Below are 17,150 nucleotides of genomic sequence, written 5' to 3' on the forward strand. Positions count from 1 at the left end.
ATTCAGAACGAGAAGGTGAAAACATACAGAGGGAGATGCCATCAGCCACTTTCCCTCTGTGACCAGACCACATAACAACTAAACCTTGATACCAAAGAGTCCATGAAACAACAGCCTGACCATCAAGACAGACTTGTTTCAACTCCTGGTCCAGTTTTGTCGCATGAATGTTGAACTTTCCCAAAGGAAAGAGTGTAGAGCCATTGTTGTGCAAACTTTCTGGCAGCCACAGAGGTATTGGATTCTGCCCTCACTGATGCTGCCTCCACTGGTCCTGACTCCCCTGTATCATTAGCCACTTACAGTGATGCAGGTGCTGTTTTCCTTTTACTCATCAGAACCCAAATCCATGGGGTGGTGAAGGTTAGCAGCCTTTCTTATTAATAAGAATCTGCTTGGCCCTGTGGTCACAGAAGCAAAATGAATCATAGTTAGAAATATCCGTCTCTGGAACATCTAGGTGGCTCAGTCATTTGGGCATCTGACTATTGATTTCAGCTCAAGTCATGATCTCAGGGCTGTGGGATTGGAGCCCCCACACTGGGTTCTGCACTGATGTGGAGTCGGCTTGATGTTCTCTTTCTCCTCCCTGTATCCCTCCTCCTCCTCCTTTTCACACTCTTGCTCTCACTCTCTCTCTCTCTCAAATATAAAAAAAGAAAAGAAATATCCAACTCTCCCCTCCTTCAGTATGATGCCACCAATTAAACCATCTAATTATGGAAAAATCTCTCCAATTTGTAAAGCCCTAAAAAGAAAGACTGAGTTTGAAATTTTTCTTAATTATGCCAGTATTTAACAGTAAACTTTGTTGTATGGAAAACTCAGCTCACTGTCCCATATATTCATTGACTTTCTTTTTACATCAAGAGAAAAATGTGTTTAAACTTGACAAAAGTTTAAACAAGACTTAACAAAAAATATATACATTCTACAAATCAAGAATCACCACTCAGTATATTTACTAATTATATTTTTTAAGGATTAAAAGATTCCTTTACAAGCAGAGAATAATATTATTAGAGTTAAATATTACTTTCTGCAAATGTCTGATGTTGTTACTTTTAAGTTGATAGGAATCTTCCATGTTAGAGCATCACCAGTTTGTGGAGTGAATGGGAAGAACAGAAACTTATCTCTCACTTCTGCTAAAACGTCAACTCCCATTTCACTGCTGGCCTCTCTTTCCTCATCTGTCCCAGGAGAGGAGATGGACGTAGGGGAAGATTGTTTCAAAAGTGCTCTCAGTATTTTCTCTCTCCCCAGGCCCTTTGCAATGTGACTTAACCACTTCTCCCACCCAGCGGCAGAATTAGTATCTCCATCCCTTCCATCTTAGCTGGCTTTAGTATATGCTTTCACCAACAGAGTGCAGTGCAAGTAATGGGTTGTGGCTTCTGAACCTCTCAGTCTTGAGTGACCTTGCAGATTCTGCTCTTGCCCCTTGTATGCTGCGACTGCATTAAGAAGCCCATTAACAAGGACAGAACCCAGGAGAGAAAGGCCCAACCCAACAACCAAAGCTAACCACCAACTGTGCAACAGAGGTCACCTTAGACCATTCAGCCCCAGTCGAGCTGCCAGATGACTACAGCTACACGTGTGATCCAGACAAAACCAGCAGAAAGAACTTCCACTGAGACTTGTGCAAAGTGATGTCCCATGGGTTTTTTTTTTTTTTTATTGAGACATAATTTGCAGGTAGCATTGTGCAAATTTAAGGTGATTTAATGCATTTATATTTTGCAATATGAGTACCACCGCAGCTTAAGTTAATATGTCTATAAATGTCACAAAATTACCACTTCTTTTTTTGTGGTGAGAACAACTTAAAAGTCTCTTTGAGCAATTTTGAAAGATATAACATCAGATTGTTGACTCTAGTCATTATTCTGTGCATCCGATCTCCAGAACTTACTCATTTTCTAACTGCAAGTTTGTGTCCTTTAACGACATCTCCCCAATTCCCCTATGCATGAGCCTCTGGTAACCACCATTCTACTCTGTTTCTATGAGTTTGGCTTTTTTAGATTCAGCATATAGGAGATATTATACAATATTTGTCTTTGTCTGGCTTATTTTACTAAGCACAAAGTCCATCCATATTGCTGTAAGTGGCAGGATTTCCTTCTCCTCCATGGCTGAATAATATTCCATTGTATATGTGTACGTCAACTTCTCTATCCATTACCTTTTGACAGACACTTAGATTGCTTCCATATTTTGGCTATTGTGAATAATGCTGCAATGAACATGGGAGTACAGATATCTCTTTAAAATGCTGTTTTCATTTCTCTTGGATATATATATCCAGAAGTGGGATTGCTGGATTATATGAAAGTGGTATTTTTAATTTTTTTTAGGAAACTCCACACTGTTTTACATAGTGGTTACATCAGTTTACATTCCCACCAATGATCCATAGGGCTTCCTTTTCTCCATCCGCATCACCACTTATTATCTCTTACCTTCTAGATGATAGCCATTCTCACAGAAGTGTTGTGACACCTTATTGTGGTTTTATTTGCATTTCTCTGGTGACTAGTAATGTTGAGTATATTTTTATGTATGTGTTGGCCATTTGGATATCTTTTTTGGAAAAATGTCTATTTCTCTGACTATTTTTCATTGGTTTGTTTGGTTTTGTTGTTACATGAGTTCTTTATATATTTTGGATATTAATCCCTTATGTATGTATCATTTGCAAATATTTTCTCCTGTTCCAAAGGTTAACTTTTCATCTTGTTGATTTTTTGTTTGTTTGTTTTTTCGCTGTGCAGAAAGTATTTTTAGTTTGATGTGGTCCTCCTTACTGATTTTTGCTTTAGTTGCTTGAGCTTTTGGTGTCATATCCGAAAAATTGTCAAGACCAATGTCAAGGAGCTTTTTCCCAATGTTTTCTTCTAGGAGTTTTAAAGCATATGGTCTTATGTTTATGTCTTTAATCCTTTCAAGTTAATTGTTGTGAGTGATAGATAATAGGGATCCAATTTTATTTTTCTGCATGTTATTATCCAATTTTCTTAGCACCATTTGTTGAGGGGAATATCCTTTCCCCATTGAGTATTCTTAGCTTCCATGTCAACACTTAGTTGACAGTATATGTTGGGGTTTATTTCTGGGCTCTCTATTTTTTCCATTGGTCTATGTTTCTATTTTTATGCCAATATTATGCTGTTTTAATTACTAGAGCTTTGTAGTATAGTTTGAATTCAGGAAGTGTGATGACTTCAGCTTTGTTCTTCTTTCTCAAGATTCTTTGGCTATTTGAGTCTATTCTGGTTTAATACAAATTTTAGGATTGTTTTTCCTATTTCTGTGAAAAGCGCCTTTGCAATTTTGATAGGGATTGCACTGAATCTAAAGATGGCTTTGGGTAGTATAGACATTTTAACAATATTAATTCTGCTTATCCACAAACACAGATCATTCCATGTGTGTCTTCTTCAATTTCTTTCATCAAAGTTTTGTAGTTTTCATTGTACAGATCTTTCACTTCCTTGGTTAAATTTATTTCTAAGTATTTTATTATTTTTGATGCTATTGTGAATGGGATAGTTTTCTTTATTTCTTTTTCAGACATTTTATTATTAGCATATAAAAACACAATTGATTTCTGTATGTTGATTTTATATCCTGACTTGATTGAATTCATTTATTAGTTCTGGCAGTTTGGGGTTGAGTTTTTAGGATTTCCTACACGCAAGATTATATCATTTGCAAATCATGACAATTTTACTTCTTCCTTTCCTATTTGGATGTTTTTTGTCTCTATATCTTGCCTGATTACTCTAGGGAGGACTTCCAGTACGATTTTTAAATGGGAGTGGTGAGGGTGGGCATCCTGGTCTTATTCCTGATCTTAGAGAGAAAGCTTTCAATCTTCCACCATTGAGTATAATGTTGGCTGTGAGTTTGTCACATATGGCTTTTAAGATGTTAAGATGGGTTTCATCTGTATCCTATTTGTTGAAGATTTTTGTCATGAAAAGATGTTGTATATTGTCAGAAGCTTTTCCTGCATCTATTGAATGATCACATGGCTTCTATCTTCTATCTTATTAATGCAGTGTGTCACATTTATTGATTTGTGTATGTTGAAACATCCTTGCATCCCAGGAATAAAACACTGAATATATTGTTGAATTCAGTTTACTTGTATTTTGTTGAGTTTTTGCATTTAGATTCATTAGGGATATTGTTCTATAGGGTTTTGTTTTTGTTGTTTTTAGTATACTTATCTGGCTTTTGGTGTTAGAATAATGCTGGCCTCATAAAGTGAAGATGAATGAAAGTGTTCCCTCCTGTTCAATTTTTTGGAAGGGTTTGAAAAAGATTGTAATTAATTATCCTTTTAAAATTTGGTAAAACTTACCAGTAAAGCTATCTGCTCTTGGGCTTTCCTGTGTTGGGAGGTTTTTGATTACCGATGCAATCTTCTTACTTATTGTTGGTCTATTAAGATTTTCTATTTCTCCCTGATTCAGTCTTGGTAGGTTGTATGTTTCTAGGAATTTATCCATTTCTTCTGATTTATCTAATTTTTTGGTCTGTAATTACTCATAGTAGTCACTCATGATGCTATTTATTTCTGTAATACCAGTTATACTGTCGCCTGTTTCGTTTCTGATTTTATTTGAGTTTCCCTTTTTTTTTTTTACTTAGTTGGTCTAGCTAAAGGTTTCCGAATTTTGTTCATCTTTTTAAAAAACCAGATTAGTTTCATTGGTTTTTCTAGTGTTTTTCTGGTCTATATTTGTTTCTGCTCTAATCTTTGTTATCTTCCTTCTCCAACTTGGGCTTAGTTTGCTCTTTTTCTAGTTCCTGGAGGTATAAAGTTAGGTTGTTTGAGATCTTTCCATTTTCTTAGCATATGCATTTATTGCTATAAACTTTCGTCTCAGAACTGCTTGTGCAGTATCCCATGTGTTTCCATTTTCATTTGTTTTGACATTTTTAAAATTTACTTTTTATTTCTTCTTTGACCCATGGATTGACCCATGGATTGTTGAGGAGTGTGGTCTTCAGTTTCCACATGCTTGGTAAATTTCCAACTTTCCTCTTGTTGTTGATTTCTAGTTATACTCTTGTGGTTGGAAAAGATACTTTCTTTGATTTCAATCTTCTTAATTTACTAAGACAGGATTTGCAGCCTACCATATGATCTATCCTGGAGAATGTTCTGTATGCACTTGAGAAGAATGTGTATTCTGCTGCTGATGGATAGAATGTATGTGTCTGTTAGGTCCATTTGGTCCAATATGGTTCAAGTTCAACATTTTCCTTTTGATATTCTCTCTGGATGGTCTAACCATACCTGAAAGTAGGGTATTGAAGTTCCCCTACTATTATTGTACTGTTGTCAACTTCTCCCTTCAGAATTGTTACTATTTATTTGCTTAATATATTTAGGTGGGCTGATGTTGTGTATATATTTATAACCATTCTATCTTCTTGATGAACTCACCCCTCAATAATATAGAATGTTTGATGAATTTGTATGTCATCCTTGTGCAGCGGCCCTGCTAATCTTCTCTGTATTGTTCTGATTTTAGTTTATGTTTTGCTGAAGCAGACACAACCCATGGTATTGTGAACATATAAAATTGTTGTTGTTTTAAAGCCACTAAATTTCCAGTGGATCCTAAACAGCAATAAATAACTGATAAAGACTTAATCTGATTGATGAGTCTAGAAAGAGAGGTTGAGGATTCACAGTCCAACCTCTTTCTCTCATTCTTCTTTTGGGAGTAAGCAACCCACTGAGAATCCATGTTCTCTTTTTGTCATCCAGGCCATAAACCTTACAGGATTGAGATGCACTGATACGTATTTTTTCTAAATGTTAACAAGCCAGGAGTTAAAGTCAGTATTTGGCTCAAATCAAGACCAAAACCAAATACTGCCATAAGAAAAAGAAGTAGAAAGCAAGAAGACATCTAAAAATAATTTTAAAAATTAGCATAATATTTTAGCACTCACAAATTAGAAGATGATTAATGAAATAAAAATGTTTTAAGTATTTTTTCCTAACAATATTCCCCACTTTCCTTTCTTTTTACATTCTTTATTATGTCAAAATTAAAAGTAATTTATCAAGATTTTGTATTTTTTCATTCTCAGGAAGTTTTAAGGTGACAAAAACTGTAATTTAATTCATTCTCACAAGATATGAAAAATTCCCAAATCAGACTTTTTATTGAAAACACATAATATATTTGTATGGGTTTTGGCCTTGACACATTTCTGTTACTCATTTTTATGTGAATTTCATTTTCCTGATTATCAGAAGGATATTTGTTCTAACAACTCTGTGTTTCTGTGCAGTGTTAAATGTTTATTTTAATTTTTAAGACTTTATTTATTTATTTGACAGACAGAGAGAGAGCAAGAGAGGGAACACAAGTGGAGGAGTGGGAGAGGGAGAAACAGCCTTCCTGTTGAGCAGGGAGCTGGATGCAGGGCTCTATCCCAGGACCTTAGGATCATGACCTGAACTGAAGGCAGACGCTTAATGACTGAGCCACCCAGGTGCCCCCTTTTTAAAAAAAAAAAAAAAAAACTTTTTAAAGTGATTTTTCTGAGTAGTTTCTGGTTTTGGTTTTGTTATTTTTGTTTTTTATTTTGTTTTGTTTGCTCTATTTATCTGCCCCACTTTCTTTAATCTATGTTGTTCCTTCCTAATATTGATTTAGCCTCCCCTATTTTGCCTGAGTGTGAGCTCCTTGGAGGGTGGGAAGGTGATGCTGCTAAGATATCAGCTGGCTTACTGCAGGGTCCCTTGCCTCATCTGCTAATCTAGGGACAGATCACTCTCATTTCTGCTATTGCTCTCACTGGCCACCGTGCCTCCCCATGAGTGGCCATTTTGGGGTCTCCTACTGTCAGGGTGTCAATCATTCCATGGCTTCTCTATGTTTTCTCCTAAACAGATACTGATCGTGTGTTGGTCTTGTGGCTCTTGCTGGTTTGCATTGTGGTATTCCTGGAGTACCTTGTCACCTAGTTTTCTTGTAAATGCTGTCCATTTTTCTTTTTACTTTTTTTTTTCATTTCACTGTATTTCTTATGTTGGAATTTAGGAAGATCTAAAAGCTACGCCTCTTCCACCACTGCCATCTTCACAGAATTTGATAAAAAGAGTTTTATCACAAGTTCAATCTTGACTGCCCATAGTAGTAGGCATCTGTCCTTTGTATCTTCTGGCAAAATAACCAGGGTTAAGTTCAAACTTAGGTGCATCTCTGTATATCAGTGATGTATCTATGATCTGGCTACCCTGGCCCCAGAAGGGTACGTTGAATCCTGGGCTGCACTATTAGGAAGCCCACATGCACATAGATAGAAACTGTGTTCTCTAGCCCTGCCCTTACCAGGTTTAAAAAAAAAAAAATTAAGGTTTGCCTCCAAATGCTAACCAACTCCTTTATATCACTTCTTGATTACTTCAGAACTTGGACAGGAAGAGCTTGTCCCTTTATTATATGAAAAATAAACTAGGAGTAAAGTATTAGCACTTTAGCACATGTATCCTTAACATGGAGATTGAGACATCTGGCAGGGCTGCCGAGGGTAACTTTAAGTTTTGGTGGCTCTTACTAAGTGGTACAGGTTGAGTTGTGTCCCCCCAAATAAGATAGGTTGAAGTTCTGACCCTCAGTACCTCAGAATGTGACCTTATTTGAAAATAGGATAGTTGTAGATGTAATTATTAACTCATTACATGAGGTCATACTTGAATTGAGTGGAGCCCTACTCCAGTGGGGGCTGATGTCCTTATGAGAACATGACTGAGAGAGAATGCCACGTGGCAACAAAAGTAGAGATTGGAGGTATGTAGTTCCAACACAAAAGATTGCCACCAGAAGCTAAAAAGAGGCAAAGGATTCCCTTACAGGTTTCAAAGGGAGTATAGGTGGGCTGACACTGATTTCAGACTTCTAGACTCCCCACTCTGAGGCAATAACTTTTGTTGTTTTAAATGATCCAGTTTATTATGTTATGGTCTCCTAGGCAATGAATACTAGAAAGGCTAATGGGGGCTTCTTATCTTCAGACTCTTCAGCCTGTATCAAACAATGCTGTTTTTTTTTTTTTAAAGATTTTATTTATTTATTTGACAGAGATCACAAGTAGGTAGAGAGGCAGGCAGAGAGAGAGGGCAAAGCAGGCTCCCTGCTGAGCAGAGAGCCCGATGTGGGGCTTGATCCCAGGACCCTAGGATCATGACCCGAGCCGAAGGCAGAGGCTTTAACCCCTGGGCCACCCAGGCGCCCCAAACAATGCTGGTTTTTAAACTAACATCTCTTCTTTTTTTTTTTTTTTAAGATTTTATTTATTTTTTGGCAGAGAGAGAGACAGTGAGGGAGGGAACACAAACAGGGGAAGTGGGAGAAGGAGAAGCACCTTCTTGCCTAGGAGGGAGCCCAATGTGGGGCTCTATTCCAGGACCCTGGGATCATGACCTGAGCTGAAGGCAGATGTTTAATGATTGAGCCACCCAGGTGCTCCGTTGACTAACACCTCTTGAAGAAAATCTTTTTCCATTAATTGAATGTTTGCCTTAGTCACACCAACTAAGAAAAGGCTTGTGAAGCTCTAGTTCAGTGTCAAATTATAGTAGTTTATTACTTAGAGAATTACTTAGAGAATTTACTAAGTAATATTATGTAAATGAACTTGAGGACAATGTTGGGGAACTATAAATTTAAAAAATCTCCTACCAACCAAGAGCAATTCTCCACAAAAGTAGAAGGGAAAAACAGTTCTATTTTGAATAAGGGTTAAGCCAGAATGTCATGCGTATCTCAAGCAATCCACTGAAAGATTGCAAAAACAGAAAGAAATCTCACCTTTTTATATAGCCAGACAGATACAATTCATTCCATAAAAGTTGCAGGATAAACAATAACTAGTACTCAAATAAGAGGACTTGACAGTACTATTTGTCACACAGAGTTCACCGTAAGGTTAAATCTGGTAATTAGGGTGACCATCTATGTTAGTTAATTGGCTCTATCCAAAGAAAAACAAACTTGTCATATCTATGTGACAAGAGATCATTTTGTGATTTGGAACAAGGTGCCCACTCAATTTAAGCTCCTACTTTCCCAAAGAAACTGGGAAATAAGGTTTCTATCTTTTTTGACATTTACATCTCAAAGAGATGGCTTCCTAGTACTTAGGAAACATTAAACTTTCAAATAAATTATTGCAGTGGCTAGATTTAAATGAAATAGCATTAATTCTTCTTTGTATGCTTCTGGTTCCTGTAAGAATGACTTATTAAATCAGTTTGCCAGTCTGAGTTCTCAGACTCTGCCAATGAATTCCCTTGGACATTGATTCTTAGCAGTTGAGAAAATAGTGTCAAAAGTAATAGGGGCACCTGGGTAGCTCAGCTGGTTAAGTGTCTGCCTTCAGCTCAGGTCATGATCCCAGGGTTCTGGGATTGAGCTCTATGGCTAGTCTCAGACTCCCTACTTAGGAGGCAGTCTGCTTCTCCCTTTCCCCCACCCTGCCCCCTCTAGTGCTCTCTCTTTTGCATTTTCTCTCAGTTAAATAAAATCTTTAGCAAAAGTAATTAATGTATATCAACACTTTCATAACTTTATCTTGTGAAATGCTCCATGAAATAAGAGTTTCATGGTTGTGGCAAAGATTCTTCATAGTCCTCTTCTCCTCTATCACAAAAATAGAATTTTTAACCAGGCATGTGGCTACACAGAATGAATACTATATATTTTTAACCTTGTTTTTCAAGTAGGTGAGATCATAGAACTAAGTTCAGGCCAATAGGATATAATCAAAAGTCGCGGGGCGCCTGAGTTGCTCAGTGGGTTAAGCCTCTGCCTTCAGCTCAGGTCATGGTCTCAGGGTCCTGGGATTGAGCCCTACATTGGGCTCTCTGCTCAGCAGGAAGCCTGCTTCCTCCTCTCTCTGCCTCTCTGCCTGCTTGTGATCTCTGTCTGTCAAATAAATAAATAAAATCTTTAAAAAAAAAAGTCGCTTTGCCACTTTTAGGAAGTATCCTTAATAGGTTAGGGGATTCTCTTCTTTTCATTTCCTCCTTCCTGCTGGATGGATTGTGGATGCAGCTATGTGGAACCATGAAGTGATCTTAACAATGGAAGACTGAGCCATGATACCCGAAAGAGCCAAAGTTGCTCCAGACTATGTATCTGTGGAATTTTACTTAAGAAAAAAAACAAAAAACAAAACAACTTTTATCTAGTTTAAGACATTGAGACACTTATATTTTAGATTTTTTTTCTGTCACTCCTAGTTGAACTGAATCTTAATATAATAGTCAAATATATCTGGGAAATTCTGCATATCTTAACTCGCTCTATTAAGGGATATTGGCATATAAAGACTCCCAAAAGACCTGCAGCAAAATAATATTTTTATTTTTTTTTTAAGATTTTATTTATTTATTTGGCAGACAGAGAACACAAGCAGACAGAGGCAGGCAGAGAGAGAGAGGAGGAAAGCAGGCTTCCCGCTGAGCAGGGAGCCCGATGTGGGGTTTGATCCCAGGACCCTAAGATCATGACCTGAGCTGAAGGCAGAGGCTTTAACCCACTGAGCCACTCAGGTACCCCTAATATTTTTAATTTTGTTTAATACTCTATTCCCAGTGTTTTCTTTTTTTTACTAACACACTACAAGGAGAGTTAATTTCCATGTTATTAGTACATAATAGCAGGCCCTGCTACAAATACATTAGATTTTCTATAACAACACAACTTTGCTAGTTTTGTTGCCATATGAACAACTAGGATCTCCATACCCCTGAGATGTAGTCTAATGAATATTTAGCTCCATAGTTTGTTCAGAGTGATTTTTCAAATCTACATTTTATAACCTGAATCCTGTGAGCAAAGGTGGGTGGGCACTACTTCCAGAGTCTGAATTAAGTTGATGCTTATGTGGCTAAGTCGTCTATAGACATTTCAGGTCATGTACTTACTGAATTCTGTTAACACTGATGTCAAGAGTTTATAATGGAAAGTATTCATTCATTTCTTTAACAAGCAGTCTCACTGTCTAGGGTCTATTCTTCAGTCAGATTTGGTTCACTCAAGAGGAATCACTGGATGACTTGATCATGAGCTACAGCTATAAGTCAATTGTGTGACACGTCATCTAAGAGATACCTAAATTACAGTATTGAGACTTGACAGACTTGACCTCAGTTCTTCAACAAATACAGCTTTAAGTGTGGCTAATATCTGGTGTTACTGAGAAAAGTGTCTCTAATAGTTCTACAATTCATCAATATTACTATTATACTAATATGAGGGTTCTTGGAGGGCCATGGCTTATTTTTCTTTACAGCCCCTTTGGTGACAAGCACAGGGCATATGTAGGAACTGACGTTATTGCTGAGTGGGATGGAGTGGAATCACTAGGGTTAACTTGTTTTGCAGAAACTACATTTCAATACTTTGTTTTAACAGTGACACTTTTTCTTTGCTTCTCATGAAACAGTTACGGGTTTGTGATTGTTTTTTTAACAACTTAATAGAATCTATTTCGGTTTCCCAATATTTGAACTCGTCTTGATGCACATACTCAGACGTGAGAGGCAAGAAAGTTTTAAATTATGCTGAGGCCCAAGTCTTCTGTAATCTAATTAATTGGGTTATACTGATATTTTTAGAACCTTTTAGACATTCAGGGTGCTCCAGAGCTCAAATCTATCTGGCCCCAAAAGCCGTGGAGAGGCCCTGCGTCCCGCACACAGTTTGCCACCTTGCGTTTTTCTGTAATGATAATGCTACTTTCTGTCACGAAAAATTTTGTTTGGCTTCTGCAGAATAGGTGAAACTTGAGCACCTTCCCTCTTAGAATTAGCATTTTAAGTTCTGAAACACCCAACCATCAAAATGATGTGTTCTTCTTGTTGTTGTTGTTAATTGCAAAAATGAACAGATACCCATTAGAGAAGGATTCAGACTTTAATTCTTCCCTCTGAAGCAGCGATTCTGCAGCTCTCATTCAAAAATAGCATCGAGGGTAAATCTTTACCGTGCTTAGAGAACCACATGAAAACACTCTCTGGTAGATTCTTTAAATGAAATACAAGATAATCCTGCCAAAACTATACCCGCATTTGAAGCCATTATACCAGAAATACAGGGTATAGTTTTCTACGGGCCATTACTGATTAAAATTTTAACTAGATCAGTGTTGTAGAGCTTTGCTTTCTTGCCTCGTTTAATTCATGTTTTCCCTCCCTTTTTAAAAGTCTCAAAGTATTATTGTGAGTCTGGAACAATGATTTTCAAACCTGAGAGTATATGAGGCTCAAATTCACAGACTGATTCAGTACGACTGGGCTGAATTCAGGAAATCACATTAATAACAAGACCCAGGCATTTATTTCTTTTCTGTAACACACTGGGGCCTACATCAGGCCATTCCCTATCACTGCCTCTATCTCCTCTTTTTCCACAATCATCTGGGGACAAAAGCAAGCAAGCCCTCTATCTCTTGATTTCTGAACCTCATAAAGTAAAGTAAAACTCCATAAATTAAAACCATATTTGGCCAAGTCTTTTCCTTGATATGCTGAATGGGAAACTAAGCTGGTGGTTATGATTTTATTTCACACATTATAATTAATGAGGGAACCAGTAAGATAAAAACAAAACAAAACAAAACAAAACAAAACAAAAAATGGGTTCAAAAGCACACACACGTGAACGTATACACGTCATTAAGAAAGCTGAAATAAATTTGCAAACAGAAAACTGGTCAATAATCCAAGGGCCATAATCAATTGTATTCCACATGAAAATATCCATTTGCATTTCTAGGAACAAGAATAATTTGCATTACTGTAAATTTTCTTAGACTTACCAGAATTATACAATAGCTCAAAGACTGGTCTCAGACCCCTGTAGAACTAGACAACCTAGAAGGGTGTGGAAGTGATTTTTTTCCCCATTTAAATGTCTTCCAATTTTTTTCTGACAGAGCCAAAGACGTAAACTTCTTTATCAGTAAAATGAGAGATTTGGACTAGTGAGTTTTTATTTTAGTACTTTAAAAAAAATTTTTTTTTATGGACTAGTGACTTTAAAAAAAAAAGATTTTATTTATTTATTTGAGAAAGTGAGTTAGAGTAGGATGGCAAGGAGATAGGACACAGAGGGAGAGGGAGAAACAGTCCCCCACTGAGCACGGAGCCCAACATCGGGCTTGATCCCAGCACCCCAGAAACATGACCTGAGTCAAAGGCAGACACTTAACCAAATGAGCCACCCAGGCACCCCAGGAGAAGTGACTTCTGAGATCCTTCAATTCCAACATCCTATTACTCTGATTTCTTAGCCATTATTTACGTGTGTGCATAAAACCCATGAAATATTTTTGTTGCTCTGTCAGAACTATTGCAGTCATTTTTATTAGTCAAATCAGCCATAGTTATGAGTGTATCCTCTTGCAGTCTCTGTCTAAAAATAAAACCAAATAAAATCAAACACAAATTCTGCCTTTCTCCCAGTTACTGTTACGCCATGTGTTCATGTGTGTATGTATACTTACAAATGAAAGAAGAACCTGAGCCTAGGTATTCTACACGTATTTGTTCATTGTCTTTACCAAATGCTACCTCTGGAAGAAACTGGTAACTTGGCTAATGTAACAAGTCAGGACAATTTTGTGTAGATTTTGTAGATCTTTGAGAAGGAACGAATCAGGATTTTTTCAATTCTTGTAGACTTTCCTGTAGGGCAAATATAGCAAACCTTTTTAAGTTTGCTTTGTGATGGTGGAGGTGGTCATAGTAGTGTTAGAGGTGTCAAAAATAAGCAGTGTTGGTGGAGCCCAGTGTTATGCAGTAGAGAATTAGGAAGATACTAGGATGTGTGATTTTTGTATGTTTGTTCACTTCATTCCCCTGCTATTAGACAAAGTTTTAACTTTAAAGCAATGGCAAAGACGGACATCCTCTCTGGTTTTGTAATTTAACAAATGTTTGTTGAAAGAATAATTGAACTACTTTCCTTTCTGGAAACAGAAAGCCCAGGTGTCATAAAACGCTCTCAGGCTATTGAGCTTATAATAATTCTACCATATTTGAAGGTAGAAAGCATACATTAATGATTACATGCAGCTGACATTTTTTGAGAATGTTCTGCTTTGTAGATTTTATCAGGTAAAACCCCATTCAGTTTAGAAATCATCATCAAAACGTCTCTTTTATTTAAATTTGTTTATTCTCATTTGAATGGTCTCATTTTAACTAAAACAATATTCTTGATGGTAAAACATAAAAACAATCACATTTCTTTGTTTCAGTCTTTCTTTTCTTTCATCCTAGTCATTTCTGTAAAAACAGAGACCAAAATGACTGGGTAGCATTATGGAGGATTTCTGGTAATAATACACCTACACAGTGTACTGCAGGAAGTAGGAAGTCCATACCTGATACCCTCAGTAACTTATGACTTGAATCATATAAAAACATAGGACAATAGCTACTGAATGTTGAAGATTTACATCCCAAATATATTTTTCTGCACCAATAACATAACATGGATTCAAGAGGCAAAAAATAGCAAAGCCTAAATCCTATACACACACATATACATTTATATCTGTCTACATAGATACACACATGCATGAAAGTGGTTGCAAGTAAGGTGCGGGAGATGGACACAGAGGACGGGATGATAAGAAAAAATAACTAAGAGTAATTAACATGTTTATATGGGAGCCAAATGACATTCATTCATTAATTTTATCATCACAATAACCCTGAGAAACAGTTTTTAGTAATACCATTTTACAGATGAAGAAAATGAAACTCAATAGTAAGTAGCAGAGCCCAGATTTGAAACATTCTGCCTGATTCCAAAACTAATAGGACATATAGGAAGACTTTTCCTGTTGCCCTTGAATTGCATCTAGGGCTCCAAACTAAAGCCAAAAACCAGTGAGTATGTCTATATTTTAAAATTAGAGAGCTGCCAGCATCTAGAGCCAGCTGTATTCTCCCAGAGCGTCAACTGGCAGAACTGCTCCTGCCACCAATCCTAGCACCTCCCACCTCTTCTTCCCCCTCTGAAAGAACTTAGAGGGAAAGAGGTGTAGCTTTCCCTTCCCTACAGCTAATGGGAAGGAAAAGGGAGAAAAGAGAAAATTTTTTCTAAAGATTCGGGTACGTACAAGAAGTGGAGGACAACATTTTTATCCTCATGAGAGAATTTGGTTCAAGAGTGGACATGTTGCTTGGCTCCCATATGATGTGAATAGGGGCAGAGATTTGGAGAGAACGGTCAAGGTGAGATCCAATGACCACTCTGCCTGTCCTTTCAGTTTCCATTAGAAGATGGATTCTATGTGCACCGGCTGAGCTCAGAGTGTGCTTAAACATGAGAACCAGGGTTATAGCTTTGGGCACTGGAAGAGGTACGTGTGTTTGTGTGTTTGTGTTTGTGTGTGTGTATGAGTGTGTGTGTGTGTGTGTGTTGGGAAGCAGGATGATAGCAAACATGGTCCCCCTCCCCCACCATTAGTGAAGGATATTGGAGCCTCCTCATCAGTCTGTCTAGACCTTGCACGCAAGTGCAGTCATGGTTAACCAAGAAGAGGTCTGCAACTCTGTCCCTGCCTGCCCACCCCACTTGAAATACAGTTGGAAGAGGGAGAAGGAGGTGGAGATGGATGCATCCATGATCCCTCTGGGCAGATACAGCCTGAGTTGAAGATAGGAGAAGATGAACTTTGAATCATATTTGAAAATAAGACTGAATCTTAAATGCAGAATTAGATTGTTCTAATAACAAAAATGGGCTGAAAATTTGTAAAGGCTGGCCAAGATGTTGTTGCAAAAACCAATACTAGAGGAAGAGTTTGGAGGGAGAGAATTTTTAGCATAACTGCCAGGGGAGTTATATTAAAATATAGAACATTTTTCTTTATATACCACCCCACCCCCTTAAAAAGTTAAGCATAGTCACCAAGCCAATTATTCTATCATTGTTTCCTCTATGTAATCCTGATATGGGTATTGAGCCAGAGGCATATCTCTAGCCCTTCAGGGCCCTTCTTAAGACTTCCCCAATTAACTGAGACTTCTCAAAGCTGGTAAAGGTCTTCCTATTTCCTATAGTTACTTTTCCCTCAGGTGTTCCTTCCTCTGTTGGGCATCCATCTCCCATCAATCTGATAGGAACGTTCTTGGCTGGTTCTATTCGTCCAGCTCTAAGATGGAAAAAGATGACTCCAACTTTCTGTGGAGGACCAGTGGATCAAATGCTTCAAAATATTCTCTAATTCAGAGTCTAAAATCTTTAAATGGAAGTTGTTTAAGCATTGGGACTTTAAAGGACATGCCACTCAAAACCTTGCCCTGCCCCCTTTCCCTGATCCCTAACTCCTTTGTACTCACAGGGATACAGAATATCTAACTTAAGTTTACTGAGCCAGTGATCACTGAGCTAGATTGCATCATTGGTTCCAATTCTCTGTCTTTTTCTGGTGTCCATGCCTTTTGCAACTGACCCTGCAATCCTGCCCAGTAAAGGAGCCAAATATATTTCCCCAGCCCTTGACCTTGGCTTTAGCCATGTGACTTGCCTTGGGCAATAGAATGAAATAGAAATGACAATGTACCAGTTATGAGCTTAGGCCTTAAGGGGCCTTGCATTTTGCCTCTCATGGACATGTAAGTCCAAGCTTTTGTTTCATTCACTAAATTTTGGATGGACTTTATAATGCACTAAAAGCTAACTGATACAATTATTTTTCCACTACAGCGAATAAATATGATGGAATTTAAGCCAGAAAAAATGCTATTATTTTCAGAATAATTTCCCTTTTGATTGCATTTGCTAGCTTAATGAGTTATTACATTAATTCCTATTTGTATTATTTACTGAAATAAATGTATTTCCTGGCATAGTCTAAGAAGTAAACGTATCTATACCCTCATAGAACTCTATGAGGAATGTCCAGCATTGCTGACAAAGCATACTCCTAGATATATCATCATAGTATAGGATGCGTGTGCATTTCATTTGAAAAGCAGCTGAATCTGCTTGATGTGTTGCAGTCTAGAACTTCATTTATGAGTCACTTATTTATAATTCATAGAAACAATATTTCCCCATAGAAAAAATATTATAGTGTTCCAA

General features: G+C 37.4%; 1 non-coding gene across 1 annotated transcript; it reads right to left on the bottom strand.

Annotated features, from left to right (window-relative positions):
* Positions 1–5,472: 5,472 nt before the first annotated feature.
* LOC125094537 (U6 spliceosomal RNA) lies at positions 5,473–5,577 on the bottom strand. Its single transcript, XR_007125560.1, has one exon. It is a non-coding gene; the product is annotated as a U6 spliceosomal RNA (small nuclear RNA).
* Between the last annotated feature and the right edge of the window lie 11,573 nt (positions 5,578–17,150).

Source organism: Lutra lutra, chromosome 2 (assembly GCF_902655055.1).
Source record: "Lutra lutra chromosome 2, mLutLut1.2, whole genome shotgun sequence".
Classification (NCBI taxonomy): domain Eukaryota; kingdom Metazoa; phylum Chordata; class Mammalia; order Carnivora; family Mustelidae; genus Lutra; species Lutra lutra.